The sequence below is a fragment of the Diospyros lotus genome, chromosome 7, assembly GCF_014633365.1.
Source record: "Diospyros lotus cultivar Yz01 chromosome 7, ASM1463336v1, whole genome shotgun sequence".
NCBI classification, from domain to species: domain Eukaryota; kingdom Viridiplantae; phylum Streptophyta; class Magnoliopsida; order Ericales; family Ebenaceae; genus Diospyros; species Diospyros lotus.
Window position 1 is genome coordinate 13,110,153 of NC_068344.1, and position 17,306 is coordinate 13,127,458.

Here is a 17,306-nt window from a genome sequence, read left to right on the forward strand (position 1 = left end):
AAAATGAGAACAATGAACTGATTCCCACGCGCATCTAGACAGGATGGCGTATGTGCATTGATTATAGAAAGCTCAATTCTGTGACAAGGAAAGATCATTTTCCTTTACCTTTCTTGGATCAAGTTTTGGAGAGAATAACAGGCCAAGCCTACTATTGTTTTTTAGATGGGTACTCAGGGTACAATCAGATAGAAATTGCACTAGAAGATCAAGAGAAAACTACTTTCACATGTTCATTTGGGACATTTGCATACAGGCGCATGCCATTTGGGTTATGCAATGCTCTAGCCACCTTTCAAAGGTGTATGATGAGCATTTTTAGTGAAATGATTGAGCAGATTGTTGAAGTATTCATGGATGACTTTTCTGTTTATGGAAGTAACTTTGAGGCATGTTTGGAGAATTTGAAAAAGGTTTTAGCAAGATGTGAGGAAACAAATTTGATACTCAACTGGGAAAAGTGTCACTTCATGGTAAACAGGGCATAGTCTTGGGGCACATTGTTTCATCTAGGGGGATGGAGGTAGACAGGTCAAAAATTGAAACCATTCAAAAACTCCCCACCCCTAGGAATGTGAAAGACATCAGAAGTTTTTTAGGACATGTAGGGTTTTATAGGAGATTCATTGCTTCCTTTAGCACCATAAGAAGGCCCTTGTGCCATTTGTTATCTCAGGATGTTCCGTTTGAATGGACTCCTGCCTGTCAAAATGCTTTTGATAAATTAAAAGATGCACTCATTTCAGCACCTATCATTCAGTCCCTTGATTGGTCCCTCCCATTTGAACTTATGTGCGATGCTAGTGATTACGCGGTAGGAGCTATGTTAGGGAAAGGAAGGATAAGAAACCTCATGTGATATACTATGCTAGCAAAACTCTTAATGAGGCGCAAAAGAATTATACAACTACAGAGAAAGAGTTACTAGCAGTTGTCTTTGCCCTGGATACGTTCCGATCTTACCTCGTAGGGTCACTAGTGAACATTTTTACTGATCATGCTGCTCTGAAGTATTTGTTCACAAAGCAAGATGTAAAACCCCGTCTCCTCTAATGGATCTTACTCCTGCAAGAGTTCAACATTGAAATCAGAGACAATAAGGGAGTAGAAAATGTGGTGGCTGATCATTTGTCAAGGATTATAGGTCAAGATCTCACATAATTTGATGAACCAATCCATGACAATTTCCCTGATGAGCAACTGTTTGAAGTGAATGCTATTCCTGTATCATCTGTTGTCCCTTGGTATGCTGACATTGCGAACTACCTGGTAACTGGTCTGATCCCAAATCATTAGAGTAAGCTAGATAGGCATAAATTCTTCAGAAAAGTCAGAACCTTCTTTTGGGATGAGCCCTACCTCTTCAAGTATTGTCCTGACCAAATCATCCGTAGATGCATACCCGATCATGAGCAACAAAGTGTCATTAATTTATGTCATACTCGTGCATGTGGAGGCCATTTTTCTGTCAAGAAAACAGTTGCAAAAATTTTTCAGAGTGGTTTTTATTAGCCTACAATGTTCAAGGATGTGTACAAGTTCTGTTCAAGTTGTGATCGATGTCAAAGGTTAGGAAGTCTGTCGAGGAGAAACATAATGCCATTACATCCGATCCAAGTGTTAGAAGTTTTTGACTGGTGGGGTATGGATTTTATGGGCCCATTTGTCAATTCATTTGGTCATGAATACATCTTACTTGCTATTGACTATGTGTCCAAATGGGTAGAAGCAATCCCGGCCAGAACAAATGACCATAGGACTGTAGTGAAATTTTTGAAAGAAAACATATTCAATCGATTTGGGATGCCACGAGCAATCATCAGTGATGGGGGTTCCCATTTTTGTAATAAAGCTGTGGCAGGATTAATGAAGAAATATGGTGTACTGCATAAAGTTGCAACACCATACCATCCCCAAACCAATGGTCAAGCTGAGTTAGCCAATAGGGAGATTAAGCGCATATTGGAAAAGACTGTTGCTGCTAATCGTAAGGATTGGTCCTTAAGACTAGTAGACACTCTTTGGGCGTACAAGACAACTTACAAAACAATTTTAGGAATGTCTTCCTATAGGCTAGTATACGGTAAATCTTGTCATTTATAGGTGGAAATTGAGCATAGAGCATATTGGGCAATTCAAAAGATCAATAAGAGTCTAATTGAAGCAGGTTTATCTAGGAAGCTCCAATTGAATGAACTTGAGGAAATTCGGAACGAGGCATTTGAAAATGCACGATTGGCCAAGGTTCGCATGAAAGAGTTACATGATCGGCACATCATTCGAAAAAGCTTTCAGGTAGGGCAACAGGTACTCTTGTACGACTCTCGATTGCATCTATTTCCAGGAAAATTGAAGTCTCGATGGGTCAATCCCTTTGTAATCAAGTTTATCTCAGAATATGGGGCCTTTGAGATAGAAAATTCGAAGTTAGGATAACTTCTTATAGTCAATGGTCATAGGTTGAAACCATACCAGGGTAATGTTGAGGAGAATGAAGGCGTTGTGAATTTGGATGATCCACCATCATCTGATGAGTAAGGGAAGTTTCCTATCGTCTAGGAATCTGACGTTAAAAGACCACCTTTCCATTTAGGTTAAATGGATGTCTCTCGATTTGGGACATTAAAAAAAAAAGTATATAAAAATATATATATATATATAAATTGTTTCTTTTCTGCATTACTTAATTAATGTTTCTCTATGTGCAGTTAAAATAAAATTTTTGCATACGAGTTCATGCATTGAAGACCGCCAGGTATGCATATCTTCTATCCTTTTATTGCTGATTGAGTGTAATACCCGGTATTACATAGTATTGTAAATAAATGAGTTTTGACTATTTCGGCAGGGCCTCGGGTGGTCCGGGAAGGCCAAAAGTCAATTTCGAGTAATTTATTAACAAATTTGCCGAATTGGCGGCTGGGAGTGCCTCGGGACTTGGATGTCCAGGGAAAAAGGTAAGAGATTGGTGAGCATCTCGAGATGAGGATAGTGACGTTGGAAGCGGCCCGATCGGGAATAATTTTTGAAATAAATTCTGTATAAGCCCGAGTGGGTGCTAATACCGAATAGTCAGAGGGGACCTCCTGAAAGCTGAGGGGACCCTAGGGGTGGTTCGGTTTTATGAATAAGGCAACCCTTAAGTGTTTTCGGGTCGAATAAAGGTCCCATGCAGGCGCAGGGACAAGGTCGATATTCCCGAGTAGCGGTCGGTTATTAATTTTGAAATAAATTGAGATTTTGAGTGGCTTAAGAGCAATTAATTTAGGTCTTGGAGGGCCAAATGATATTATTGAAAGTCTTAAGTGTAATTAGTAGATCCCAAGTGAAATTAGGGGAAATTAGTGGGGTATTATATATAATTATATATATATACGGGTGAGTGGAGGAAGCTTCCTTGAAGCTTCCTCGCCTGTTGCCTCTGTTATTTGAAAATCAAAGAGTGGGAGATGGAGAAGTGGAGGCAGAGCAATGGGAAAGAGAGAGAGAGCATTGCCGAGTGTTTGCAAGGGAGTATGAGATCGAGGGAGAAGAGGCCGGATGAGGTCTAGTCGAGGACTCGATTAGCACCCAAGGATGCAACGGCCATGGCTGGCCAGCCATGGAAGCCGAGCAAGAGCAGCCAGCAAGCGGCAGTGGCTCGGGAATAAGCTGAGGTGACCGGTGGGTCGCGCGAGCAGCAGCTGTAGCGGCGTCGGCTATGGCAGCAGAGGCGGATGCGGCTAGCGGCGATGGCTGTAGCGGTCGACAGCCATGGATGTAGCCGAGCAGCAGCAACGACCAAGCAGGGGCGCTTGGTGGTTCCAGAGTCGTGGGAGTAGCTGGAGGTATCGTCGGTTTTCATCGGGGCTTGGAGGAGTTGGAAGGATCGATGGTGTTCGCAGCAACCAGCGATGGACTGCCATGGCAGTAGCGGCGCGCATGGATGACCATCTATGGCTGCTTGCGGTAGAGGCAGCCGATGCAGAGGTGGCGCGTCATCTAGTGGCCGCCATTAGAGGCGGTGATGGCGTGAAGCAGCGACGGCAGCCGGACAGTGGCCAGCGCGCGGGTGCGCTGTGCGCAAGCGAGAGGTAGGGGACGATGAACAGTGCGCGCGCAGGGGAGGGAAGAAAATAAAAAGAAAAAAAATAAAAGAAAAGAAAATGATGAAAATTTGGGAATTTGGGAAAAATAGCTGAAAAATTCCAAAAAAATTCGAGTAAAAGTCTGAAAGTTATTTGGGGACATGAGGAGCGTGTCAGAGGCTTGAGATCGAGATTTTGGGTGCAAGCGGTAGCTCGCGAGCCAACGCCGGTGTGGGCATCTGATCGGTTTTCTTCTCCAAATTAATCAAGGTAATTAATTTAATTCCTTTAAAAATATTTTCATTATGTGAGATAATGAAATGTGATCAGTTGATTGGTTTATGCCTTGGTTGGGGTTGTTTTTGTTGAAGTTGTTGTCGGGGGTTTTGCGGCATACGGCGTAGTTGAGGGCATCGGTTGAATGCCGGATGTTAATGGAGTTGGGGTTTGTGTGTGGTTGCATCTAGGTTCGACCGGAGGGACGGTGATCCTAGAAGAACTTGAAATTTAGGCTGGAATTCGTGCCGAGGCAGAGATGAAGCTTCGAGCCAGGTAAGGGATGGCCCCATGTGGAGGTGGCTTTGCAAGTCGGTAAATATGCTTGATAACGTTTTTATGTTGCATTGGCATGTAGTGGTTATATCTCGTGTGATGCAAGACCTGGTGGACCTATGGCCATATGGAGGACTAGTGTGGTAGGGGCTGATAGGCTGATGCCTCAAACCTTAGTGGGTTGTGAGGATGTGTGAGCCTAGCCTCATTTGCATGCATTGGCATACATAAACATGGTTATATTCATATTTACATGCATTGCACCCTTACTGAGTCTTTATGACTCATGAGGTTTTACCTCATGTGTAGATGATGCAAGTCCAGATGCAAGCAAGGATGGTGCCGGGAGACTGTTGTGGCGATTAGCTTGTTTCCTGAGATGTGTTGTGGTGTACTCTCCTGTATTTTCATTCATGTATTTATGTGATTGAATGTAAGCGCTATTGAGCACTAGATGTGTTTAATTATTGTAATCATTATTCTCTGATAAATGATTGTGAGATTATTCATTGATTATGGCTTAGTTGGAGAAACCGAGTTTCCGAACGAGTAAAGATCAGCGAGGTACGTTCTCATAAATCCCCAATACTCAGCGAAGTGTTTGTATGCTAGCTTTGTGCCTGGGTCACCTCTGGCTTGCTATGGGGCGAGCTGAAGAGAGGTGAAGCTCACTCGGGTTTCGGGTCTCAGTTCGCTGTGTCTTCTTGATTGAGTTAGGACCGATTCTTGAGTGGAGCGAAGGGAAGGACGAAGCCTAGTTCCCACCTAGGGCGTTTCTCTTGAAACATAGTCCAACCCTTTAGTTGTGGTTTGATAGGTGAGTAATCTGGTCGATTATTTACCAGTGGCACCCGTTAGTGGGAGCGGGTCGTTACAGTTGGTATCAGAGCATGGCTAGCTATATAAGTGAGGAAGGCTAGCGTGCTTGGGTGTTAAGTATGGTCGGTTAAGTGATTGATGTGAGCGATTGCCAGAGTAGCGAGTCGATGATGTCTGGTATGAATTCGGATATAAGTCGAAATGTCGTAATTGCTGAGTTGGGGTCGAGAACAATTGATTTGAAATTTTGAGATTTCAATGTAAGGGTTGGTCTGATAACCTTGAAAGTTGGACATGTGGACCAAGGACCCTAAGGGATTGGGTCAAGTTATTGAGGTCTGCAATGGTATGTTTGGATATTCCTGTCCTAGGGATGAGAAAATACCCTGGATTGAGATGATATACCTGTGAGAGGTATACGGGTTGAGCAAAGAAGAACCTGAAAACCAAGTGTGGGTGTTGGTGTCAAGAAACCCTGAATATTGGAATTTGGGTGTATGGTGTAGTGTTTTAAGGATGGGAATTCCTTGAGATTGAAGTAGTGGGGCTTGTGTGGGGACACGAAGCCAAAGCATGACTAGTCCGGGAGGGGATTAGTAGAGCGTCCCTGTGTTAGGGATTTGCCGAGCATGTTTGAGGGAATAGTGTTGTCCTTTGGAAGTGGTGCAACAAGGCTTGTGCGCTTGAGATAGAGTGAGCTATAGTGGGAGTTAGCTCAAGACTCAAGGAAATGAGTCGTCAGCGAGCTATGTGGTAAGCCTCGGGAAAGGGATAAGGCTAATTGCAGTGAAACTCTGAGGGGAGTCAGGATGCTAGATGTATGATGCGATGTGATCGTATTGTTATGATGAGCCCAGAGGGGATGTGCTTAGGGTTTAAGTGGATCCTAGTTGGTTTCATGATGAGACGAGGTCTACCCTTGGGAGTGATAGGCGTGTGGCAAGTGGATCCTAGCGAGTGTTTGCATGAGATGGAAATTCCAAGTGAGTCGAACTGGAATCCAGGGGAATCCAGATCTGGGATTAAAGAGTTGGTCATGTGTCGATATTAGCGTGAGAGCCATTGGGTTAGAAGTCCTAGTTGAGTAAGGCCAAGTGACCGTTCATGTGATCGATAGATGAGGGGCCAATCAAAACTCTCATTATGACGCTTGGGGTCCAGTGGGACGCCTAAGGTCGGGAGATGAGAGCTGGATAGACCCTCATTATGATGCCTGGGGTCGTGATGACGCCTAAGGTCTCGAGACCCTTGATGGGAGACGTGGAGGTCACCCAATAAAGGGTATGAGCGGTGTGTGGGCCGAGGGTAGTGAATTGTGGCAACAGGACATCCATAGGCTATGCGCGCAATGGAAATGCCAACTTCGGATGCCGAGTGGGCAGGGGTATGGTGAGCAATGTGGAGGCCCCGAATTTTAAATTCCAAGTCATGGGAGCCTGAGTGAGGCGTGCTGGAAGGCCAAGCTGGGCATCGTGACTAAATGCACTATGGGTGTGCAAGGAGAGACGAGAGGTCTCAAATTACCTGGAAGGTAATTGTAGGTGCTCTATGGTTATGGGTGCCAGAGCTTGAGGTATGATCTTGTGGGGTAAGATCATGAGTCCCCAAGATGTGATGTGGTTTAAGAGTTTTTTAAGCGGTAAGAGATGTAGAGTCCTAAGGAGTAAGGCTTCTGGTATGAACTTGAGGTTATCAAGGCAAGGATAACCAAGTAAGTTGGCTTTGGTAAGATGGTGGCTGAACCATCGTAGCTCGGGAAGGCTTTAAGTAGCCTTAATGCTAAGGGTGCAAGGCTCGATGTGACGGATCTGATGCTATGGACCGTGTGGCAGAGGACTAATGAGTTGGCTCGCGTTGAGGGCAAGTGGCCCATGGGCCTGAGCAATTTAGTGAACTGCAGGTGACGGTCAAATGTCGAAGATTCGGAGCAGCACCCTAGGAAATTTGGTCAGGTGAGACTGAGAATCTCCTGCTAAGGATAGGACATCTAGGGTAGTCCTAAGGAAGAATCGTGGAACGCGGTAATGATCCTATAGATTTTGCCGAGTTGGAAGGCTGGTAAGAATAGTGGCTGCGAGCGTAGCGGGGTGGTCATGTTAAGTTCGATATCAGAGGTGTGACTGAAAGGCTGAAAGTCACATTACGGGGTGCGAAACAGATCAGAGTGGGACCTGAGCCATGTTGTTGGAAACTGTTGTTGGGCCAGTGTAAGGGAGCCACATGGTAATAATGATTAGGTGTTGACTCTCTGAAGCACAGGGCAACACGATGGGGAACCAGTGTTGGGCCAGTGTATGGGAGTGACACGGTGATGGCGACCAGGTGTTGGCTCGCCTAAAGCACAGGGCAGCACAGTGATTATGCAGATGGTCAGGGGCTAAAGATTTGTGAAATGCGGTAGGGTGACGAAAGTTGTGGCCAGTTCCACAACTCAACTGCTAGTAATAAGAGTTGTCAGGGTGTTCCACCCAAGTGGAGTGTAAGCCCTTTATCTCGTTAAAGTAGTGTTGAGGCGGTTTAACGAATGTTGAGGTGTTGTAGCATCTCGAGATGTTTAAGGAAGAAAACCGGGAAAAAGAAACGGGTCTAGCATGGGAATAACGCTACGGTTGATGCCTATCGTTGACAGGTCTAATGCTAAGGACCACTGGATATAGACGGTTAGTTCACTAGAGGGACTGCAGCCCTCTATGTGGAGTAACCTGTCTGCGGTGGAGACGATTAAACGCCGAAGACTTGGGGTATGCCATAGGTTATGTCTGGGCTAGACCTAAATTTCTGTGAGGGTTGAAGTGCCGTGGTAGTACTTTTGTTGTCAGGGCAGCAAGAAGGATTGTGAATCGATTAGGTGATATCTTATGGTGTGATAATAAGACGTGTGGCGATGCTCCTTATTAAAGGATGCTAACGCAGTTGTGGTTGAATTTGATCGAAGTTGATCGAATAAATTGAGATGATGACCCAGTGCAACCTTGTGATAATGCGAGAAGATGGGTTGATTGGTGGAGTCGGTAAATGGCTCGAGAATGTTATGTAAGTGCCATAGAAGGCGAGACTTACGAGTTAGAAGCCAACCATGAAATGTGAAAGTTGAAGCATGCAAAAGTTTCAAGTATGGGGATCTCTAATCCTGTGATGTGAGTTGTGGCAGGCTGAACGTGTGGCTGAGGCACGGTTTTAAATTTGTGAAGGCTTGCAATTGCACGGTCTAGTATTAGTCCTGATGTGTCGATACGAAAATGAGGAAGTATCTTCATGTGGCACTGGATGGGTTTCCAGTTGTTGACACAGGATTAGTTGCCAGGTGGTAGCACCTGATGGCAATGGTGAGAGCGTGAGGCTCGAGGACTGTGAAGTAAAGCCTTGTTGGGTCCCGTGTATACCTCTAGTATAAGGGTTCAGCAGGTCCTGGTGGTTAGACCAGGCGAATTTTGAGAAAGAGATCCAAGGGGATAAAAGATGGTTGGTCAAGGCAAAGTTGTACCGCTTGAAGGAGTGCTACTCCGTAGCGAGAGTTATAGAGGGTAGTGTTGAAATGTGGCCTAGATAGAATTTGAGATGCTCTCTCAAGAAAAGTTGGGCATGGGGCCACAACACTAGATGGACCTCCTAAGGCACTACCACTCTAACATGATGCATCACCCGGGGAAAGCCAGCGTGATGGCAAGTGCCTGAGTAGGAATGTGAGTCCTACGGCATCTAGTGGAAGTGTGAGTTCCACAAGATTGGCAAGGGTGATTCCCAGTGGGTGGACTTTAAATTGAAGTCATAGTTAATGATTGCAAGTGTAGTGCTTGGAGGAAGCATGTGTTGGTTGTGAGTCGGGCGATCTGACTTGAGCTAATCGAGTTGGTTAGATGGAAGACGAGGGCGACTTTAAAATGTCGCCAATGGGTAAAGAGAGCTCGAAGAAAGAGCTTATAGGACGAGACTGGATCCCAAGAATGGTGTTTAGGTGATGAAATCACCTGAAAGCTGTGAGTGATGCAGCTAGAGGGATGCCTTGGAATGTGGGAAATTAATGGGATTTAACCTCATGGCTAAAGGTTAACGGTTGTGAAAGGAGATCAGCCGGTGGAGCCGATTGGTAACCGGCTAGGGGTAGCCGGTGGCGACCGAAGGCATCGTCCGGTGATATCGGCAGCGACAAGTAGCAGCTGCCATGGTCGTGTGGCGTCGTGAAAGTAATCAGTCAGTGGCATAGGTGGCCCCTGAGTCGTGGTTGCGCCTGGATGTGGCGCTAAGCGATGGCAAGAGATCGTCTTAGCTGATGATGTTGGCGTTAAGGCTAATGTGGTCGCTCACTAAGGTGTGAGCTAATTGAAACAAAAGTTATAAGAAGTCTAGGAGAAGCCAGAGTCTCTCAAGGAATTAGCTAGCTGCAATAAGCATAGCAAAGTGATATGATGAAGGCGGCCTAAGGGTGGGGTCGTGCTGGTTGAGATGACCAGTAAGATTCAAGGCGCAACGAGTCTTTTGAGATGACATGGTGTGTCATTGACGCTGTCAGAGAATTCATTGCTGTCATGGTGTTGTCCTTTCCGAGTAGGACAAAGGAAACCATTATGCATGGTTTAAATCAGGTGTTTATCGCAAATTGAGAATGAACCTGATTTTGGGATTGCCGGAAAGTTCCGTGCTTAAAGAATAAGAGGCTTTGTTGAGAAATGTGAGATTTAAAAAGTCCTAACGAAAGTGAAGCTAGGCGAGTAAATTTGGCTAGAAGATCGCTACTAGAGTGAGGGTGTAACCATGTTGGCTTGTGGTGGTGCGGACAAAAGGCACGAGTCATCCCACAAGTGCGATGCAATAAGTGTTTGTGCAGATGGTAATAAGCCAATCACTTATGCCATGCACCGTGGGTGATGACGAGGGCTGATTAATGGTTCCGCGACCTTAAGCGCAATGGTAGGATCCTTAACTCGAGGTAGGGTTTAATAGCCAAGGTAAGGCCTAGCATGGGGCATGATTGTGAAGGCCGAAATGAAGTGAAGATCTGAAAGGGGTTGCTCAGTAAAGAGTTCCCTGGTATGGGTATGAGACCCCTACTAGCGTGTGATATCAGCTAGTAAGAAAGGCCAAAGTATCTCTGTGTGCTTATGCGAAGAGCTTATGGTTCGAAGAAGGTTGTGGCCCGAGCATGGTTAGGCCCGAGCATGGTTAAGCTCGAGGTGAACTCGGGAAGTGCACATATAGTTGAAATGTGAAATGGCCTGGCATGGTGTTGGGTAAATCGATTATGCGTAATCGTATCGATAAATGAGGGTCGGCTGATCAAGGTAGAAGACCATGTATGAAATGGTTGAAGTTGGCAGGGTGGGCCAAATGGGTGCTTCCCATGTAGTGCTAGCGTGATAAGTTGATCGGTAATGAGAGATTGCCATGAGGATCAACTCAAGCTATGCATGTGTGTGATTAATGACGATATGCCATGGTGGCATGGGTGTCAGAGTGTCTTGAGGGCACTAAAAGAAACATTGCGGTGGATGATCAGTGCTAAGACGCTACTGGTTGGACCAGCGTAAAATCGTGGCCATGTGTGATTGGCAGTGAGAAACGTTGCCGTGTGTGATCGGCGTAAAATCGTGGTAGACTGATCAGTAATGCAATGTTAGTGAGAGTTGTTTCGGTTGATGTGGGAAATAAACCTACAAAGCGATGCTTCGAGGCAGAGAAAGTTCATCTGGAGATGAATGTCGTTGCAGTAAACATGACCAGCGACCAGTGGTGCGGTTTGGCGAGAGGCCAAAGCGGTGTTTGGTTGATAAATGTCCTCGAGAAGTGGAGGACCAAATCCCTAAGTGAAACCTTGAGTTGAGAATGACCCGAGATAAAGGCCGAGAAATGGTTCGGTTACAAGATTCTCGAGCAGGGGATTCGGAGAGTAGCCGGAGAATGTGATTATCTTGGGTAAGAGATTTAGGCAAAGTGAATTTCGAGGACGAAATTCTTTAAGGAGGGTGGAATGTAATACCCGGTATTACATAGTATTGTAAATAAATGAGTTTTGACTATTTCGGCAGGGCCTCGGGTGGTCCGGGAAGGCCAAAAGTCAATTTCGAGTAATTTATTAACAAATTTGCCAAATTGGCGGCTGGGAGTGCCTCGGGACTTGGATGTCCAGGGAAAAAGGTAAGAGATTGGTGAGCGTCTCGAGATGAGGATAGTGACGTTGGAAGCGGCCCGATCGGGAATAATTTTTGAAATAAATTTTGTATAAGCCCGAGTGGGTGCTAATACCGAATAGTCAGAGGGGACCTCCTGAAAGCTGACGGGACCCTAGGGGTGGTTCGATTTTATGAATAAGGCAACCCTTAAGTGTTTTCGGGTCGAATAAAGGTCCCATGCAGGCGCAGGGACAAGGTCGGTATTCCCGAGTAGCGGTCGGTTATTAATTTCGAATAAATTGAGATTTTGAGTGGCTTAAGAGCAATTAATTTAGGTCTTGGAGGGCCAAATGATATTATTGAAAGTCTTAAGTGTAATTAGTAGATCCCAAGTGAAATTAGGGGAAATTAGTGGGGCATTATATATAATTATATATATATATACGGGTGAGTGGAGGAAGCTTCCTTGAAGCTTCCTCGCCTGTTGCCTCTGTTATTTGAAAATCAAAGAGTGGGAGATGGAGAAGTGGAGGCAGAGCAATGGGAAAGAGAGAGAGAGCATTGCCGAGTGTTTGCAAGGGAGTATGAGATCGAGGGAGAAGAGGCCGGATGAGGTCTAGCCGAGGACTCGATTAGCACCCAAGGATGCAACGGCCATGGCTGGCCAGCCATGGAAGCCGAGCAAGAGCAGCCAGCAAGCGGCAGTGGCTCAGGGATAAGCTGAGGCGACCGGTGGGTCGCGCGAGCAGCAGCTGTAGCGGCGTCGGCTATGGCAGCAGAGGCGGATGCGGCTAGCGGCGATGGTTGTAGCGGTCGACAGCCTATGGATGTAGCCGAGCAGCAGCAACGACCAAGCAGGGGCGCTTGGTGGTTCCAGAGTCGTGGGAGTAGCTGGAGGTATCGTCGGTTTTCATCGGGACTTGGAGGAGTTGGAAGGATCGATGGTGTTCGCAGCAACCAGCGATGGACTGCCATGGCAGTAGCGGCGCGCATGGATGACCATCTATGGCTGCTTGCGGTAGAGGCAGCCGATGCAGAGGTGGCGCGTCATCTAGTGGCCTCCATTAGAGGCGGTGATGGCGTGAAGCAGCGATGGAAGCCGGACAGTGGCCAGCGCGCGGGTGCGCTGTGCGCAAGAGAGAGGTAGGGGACGATGAACAGTGCGCGCGCAGGGGAGGGAAGAAAATAAAAAGAAAAAAAAAGAAAAAAAAGAAAATGATGAAAATTTGGGAATTTGGGAAAAATAGCTGAAAAATTCCAAAAAAAATTCGAGTAAAAGTCTGAAAGTTATTTGGGGACATGAGGAGCGTGTCAGAGGCTTGAGATCGAGATTTTGGGTGCAAGCGGTAGCTCGCGAGCCAACGCCGGTGTGGGCGTCTGATCGGTTTTCTTCTCCAAATTAATCAAGGTAATTAATTTAATTCCTTTAAAAATATTTTCATTATGTGAGATAATGAAATGTGATCAGTTGATTGGTTTATGCCTTGGTTGGGGTTGTTTTTTTTGAAGTTGTTGTCGGGGGTTTTGCGGTATACGGCGTAGTTGAGGGCATCGGTTGAATGCCGGATGTTAATGGAGTTGGGGTTTGTGTGTGGTTGCATCTAGGTTCGATCGGAGGGACGGTGATCCTAGAAGAACTTGAAATTTAGGCTGGAATTCGTGCCGAGGCAGAGATGAAGCTTCGAGCCAGGTAATGGATGGCCCCATGTGGAGGTGGCTTTGCAAGTCGGTAAATATGCTTGATAATGTTTTTATGTTGCATTGGCATGTAGTGGTTATATCTTGTGTGATGCAAGACCTGGTGGACCTATGGCCATATGGAGGACTAGTGTGGTAGGGGCTGATAGGCTGATGCCTCAAACCTTAGTGGGTTGTGAGGATGTGTGAGCCTAGCCTCATTTGCATGCATTGGCATACATAAACATGGTTATATTCATATTTACATGCATTGCACCCTTACTGAGTCTTTATGACTCATGAGGTTTTACCTCATGTGTAGATGATGCAAGTCCAGATGCAAGCAGGGATGGTGCCGGGAGACTGTTGTGGCGATTAGCTTGTTGCCTGAGATGTGTTGTGGTGTACTCTCCTGTATTTTCATTCATGTATTTATGTGATTGAATGTAAGCGCTATTGAGCACTAGATGTGTTTAATTATTGTAATCATTATTCTCTGATAAATGATTGTGAGATTATTCATTGATTATGGCTTAGTTGGAGAAGCCGAGTTTCCGAACGAGTAAAGATCAGCGAGGTACGTTCTCATAAATCCCCAATACTCAGCGAAGTGTTTGTATGCTAGCTTTGTGCCTGGGTCACCTCTGGCTTGCTATGGGGCGAGCTGAAGAGAGGTAAAGCTCACTCGGGTTTCGGGTCTCAGTCCGTTGTGTCTTCTTGATTGAGTTAGGACCGATTCTTGAATGGAGCGAAGGGAAGGACGAAGCCTAGTTCCCACCTAGGGCGTTTCTCTTGAAACATAGTCCAACCCTTCAGTTGTGGTTTGATAGGTGAGTAATCTGGTCGATTATTTACCAGTGGCACCCGTTAGTGGGAGCGGGTCGTTACATTGAGGACAATGCGCAATTCAAGTTGGGGGGTAAGGTGTACTTAGGAATTGATTTATTGGTGTTTGAAATTGATCCATTGTGCAAATAATTTTGTTTGACTCAATAATATTGTCTTGTGTGGTATATATGATTTTATTAGGCCCCTAAAAAAAAATTAACCTAATAACAAAATTAATAAAAAAATAAATAATAATAATAATAATAAATTTAAAAAAAAAAAGGAAACAAAACAAAACAAAAATTGAATTGAGAGAGACAGAATTGACGCTGGTGGTAACCATTTTTTTTTTAGGCAGTGCAATCACACTGTCCTATAAAGGAAGAGGCATACTGCCAAATGTTGAAAAATAAGGCACCAAGCATTGAAAAAAGAGATGCAAAGCCTGACCCTACAATTATGGCATGCGTCGAGCCGAGTGTAGAATAGTGATGCCCATTGCTCTATAAGAGACTCCATATCTATATGAGGTAAGCCACACCTCTGCAAGCAAGCTCAGTCTCCTCTCCTTCGTGTTGTTCTCCGATCAGGTACTCTCGTTTATTTTGCCAGATTCATAGTTTTTAGTTTTCTTTTATTATAGTTGTGTTTTAATTAAAAAAAAAATGGATCTTCAACTCTTAAAAATTCGCAAGTACTATCCATCTCTCCCAATGAATGATTTGAAAAAAATTTATGCCGTTAGGTGTGAAAGACTTAGAATGTTGATGTATAATAACATCCCTGAAGATATTCGTTGGTTGATCGAAGCAAAAGTTCGATTACTAGGTAAAACTTCACCTAGTTTTAAGCACTTTCCAAGTTTGGGAAAGAGTAGTTTTGCGAAGAAACGAAGAACGAAAAGAGTGAATGGTTGTCACAAATGTGCTCGTTGGACCTATAAGACACGATGCAAATCTGTGGGGTTTACGTCCGTAAATCGAGAAGATAAAATTAGTTTCATAAAGGATGGACTGAGTAAGGAGTCTTTGGATGATATCCGATTGACTCTTGAGACGCATCCATGTGGAATAGTGCAAAGAGAACTTCTTGCTTTATGGACCCAGTTCATAAGTGACCACCAACGCTATAGTCTTGGGAATCTGACTAAAAATGACCCTGTTTGCCAATCTTTAAGAAAATTGGATGGGAAGCCTATCCCCACTTCATAAAAGGTGTTTAAGCCGTTTCTAGACATAAAACCAGAGGAAGATGTGAGCCATAATCACAACTATTTGTACATACGCATAATCTTTATTTATGTTTATTTCTTGTTGAATTTTTGTATACCTACTTTTGATCACCAAATCTCTTTTCAGGGCATACATAAAGAACAAATATAAATGGAAGGTCAGTTAGTTCATCGAATCAACACCGTATGTGTACTATGTGGCTCTCAACTCGGGAGGGATAGTTGTTATGCACTTGCAGTAAGCGAACTTGGCCTAAAATTAGGAGAAAAAAAAATTAATTTGGTATATGGAGGGGGAAGTCGTGGATTGAATGGTTGGAAAATCATATGTGGTAGGTGTAATGCCAATCCCTTTTGCTGAACCACATATTTATGGGATTACACGCGGTCAACTTATAGAAACAACTTCTATGTCTGAGCGCATGGCTTGTAAGATTTATCAGTCAGACGCCTTCATTGCTTGACCAGGAGGTTTTGGAACACTTGAAGAAATCTTTTGTATAATCTCTTGGGCCAAGAGTAATCTCCATACCAAACCCATTGGACTTTTAAATGTTAACCATTTTTTCGATGGGTTGCTCTCTTTTCTTGATCAGGCTGTGGATCAAAAGTTCATTTCTCTTTCAGCAAGAAAGATTCTCATTTCCGCATCCACCATTGATGAGCTGCTAGAGAAATTACACACTTATGTTCCATAGCATGATTTTTATGAGCCTTGGATAGATTGGTCTAAGGTAACTAGAAACAAGCGCCAAAGAGGTCTGATTAAATTAGATTTATCCCTACAAGACAAGTCTATGATGAGATGGTTGAATAAGGAGTATTTTTTGTACTCTTGAGACGCATCTCCTATGACTTGCATGAAAACTGTGGAATGTTGTTAGGCAAGTCTATGATAAGATGGCTGAGTAAGGAGTACTTTTTGTACTCTTGAGACGCATTTTGTTTATCTTATGACTTGCATAATTTTTTTTTATGTGAAAATATAAATATATATGTTATGCTCATTTGTTTGTTTGAGTTCTACCAGTTCACAGTAAATCTATGGACTTGTGGAGTTACAAGTATTCCTAACAACCCTATTTTATTACTGCAATTCAAGTTGGGGGGTGTAAGGTCTAATTATGAATTATTTTGTTCATGTTTAGCTGTGAGTTTGCTATTATTTGCTTGTAGTCTTGTGTGAATTGATTATCTTTATCTGCTCTTATTAAAATAAAAAAATTGTGTTTTAAATAACGCTATTCCTAAAGCTTTGGAGTTATGCACTGATAGCTGGTTAAGTCTGCAATACGAAACATGAATGCATTGATTTCTTATTTGAAAACGTATATGCATTGGAACAAGTAATTTGCATTCATCGGGTATTCAAAATTAAAAAAATTGGTTATCGGTTATAAAGTCAAAGGTGATAGTAATTAGCTGATTAGTACACTGTATGATCCCTCAACAGAAGTGGAGACTATTTCCCAAGTGAGTGTTTGAGCCTAATAAACGTTAATTCTGAGTAAAATAACACTCACTCTAAATATGCTTTATTGTTTATCTCATCTTTTCAGTGGCTTCAAAACATCAATTCGCCTTGAATGTCTAGTATGATAGCGGATGAATTTGACTAGTTTCAAATTCCGAATTAGATGATTGAGTAACATTGTTTTGTAGAAGCATGATAGGGGGATCAATTTCTTTTATTTTGGGCCTATTAACCTTTTTCTTTCTTTACATTAACCTCCTTGCTAGCCCATGTGAGCCATTTGTAGTACAATTTTTTTCGTTACCCTCGTTTAACCCATAACCATATGAATTTTTTCCAACTTGGTGTGATTTTGGGAATTAGTCTGTCTAGTTATTTTCATGTTTAGAAAAAAAAAGAAAAAAAAAGAGAAAAAAAAGAGAAGAAAAAAAAAGAGAAAAAAAAGAGAAGAAAAAAAAAGTGAAAAAAAAAATTCTCTTAGCTATTCAGCACAATTGTTTCAAAATAAATATTGAAAAAGGAAAAATCCCAACACGCCATTTGCATACTCT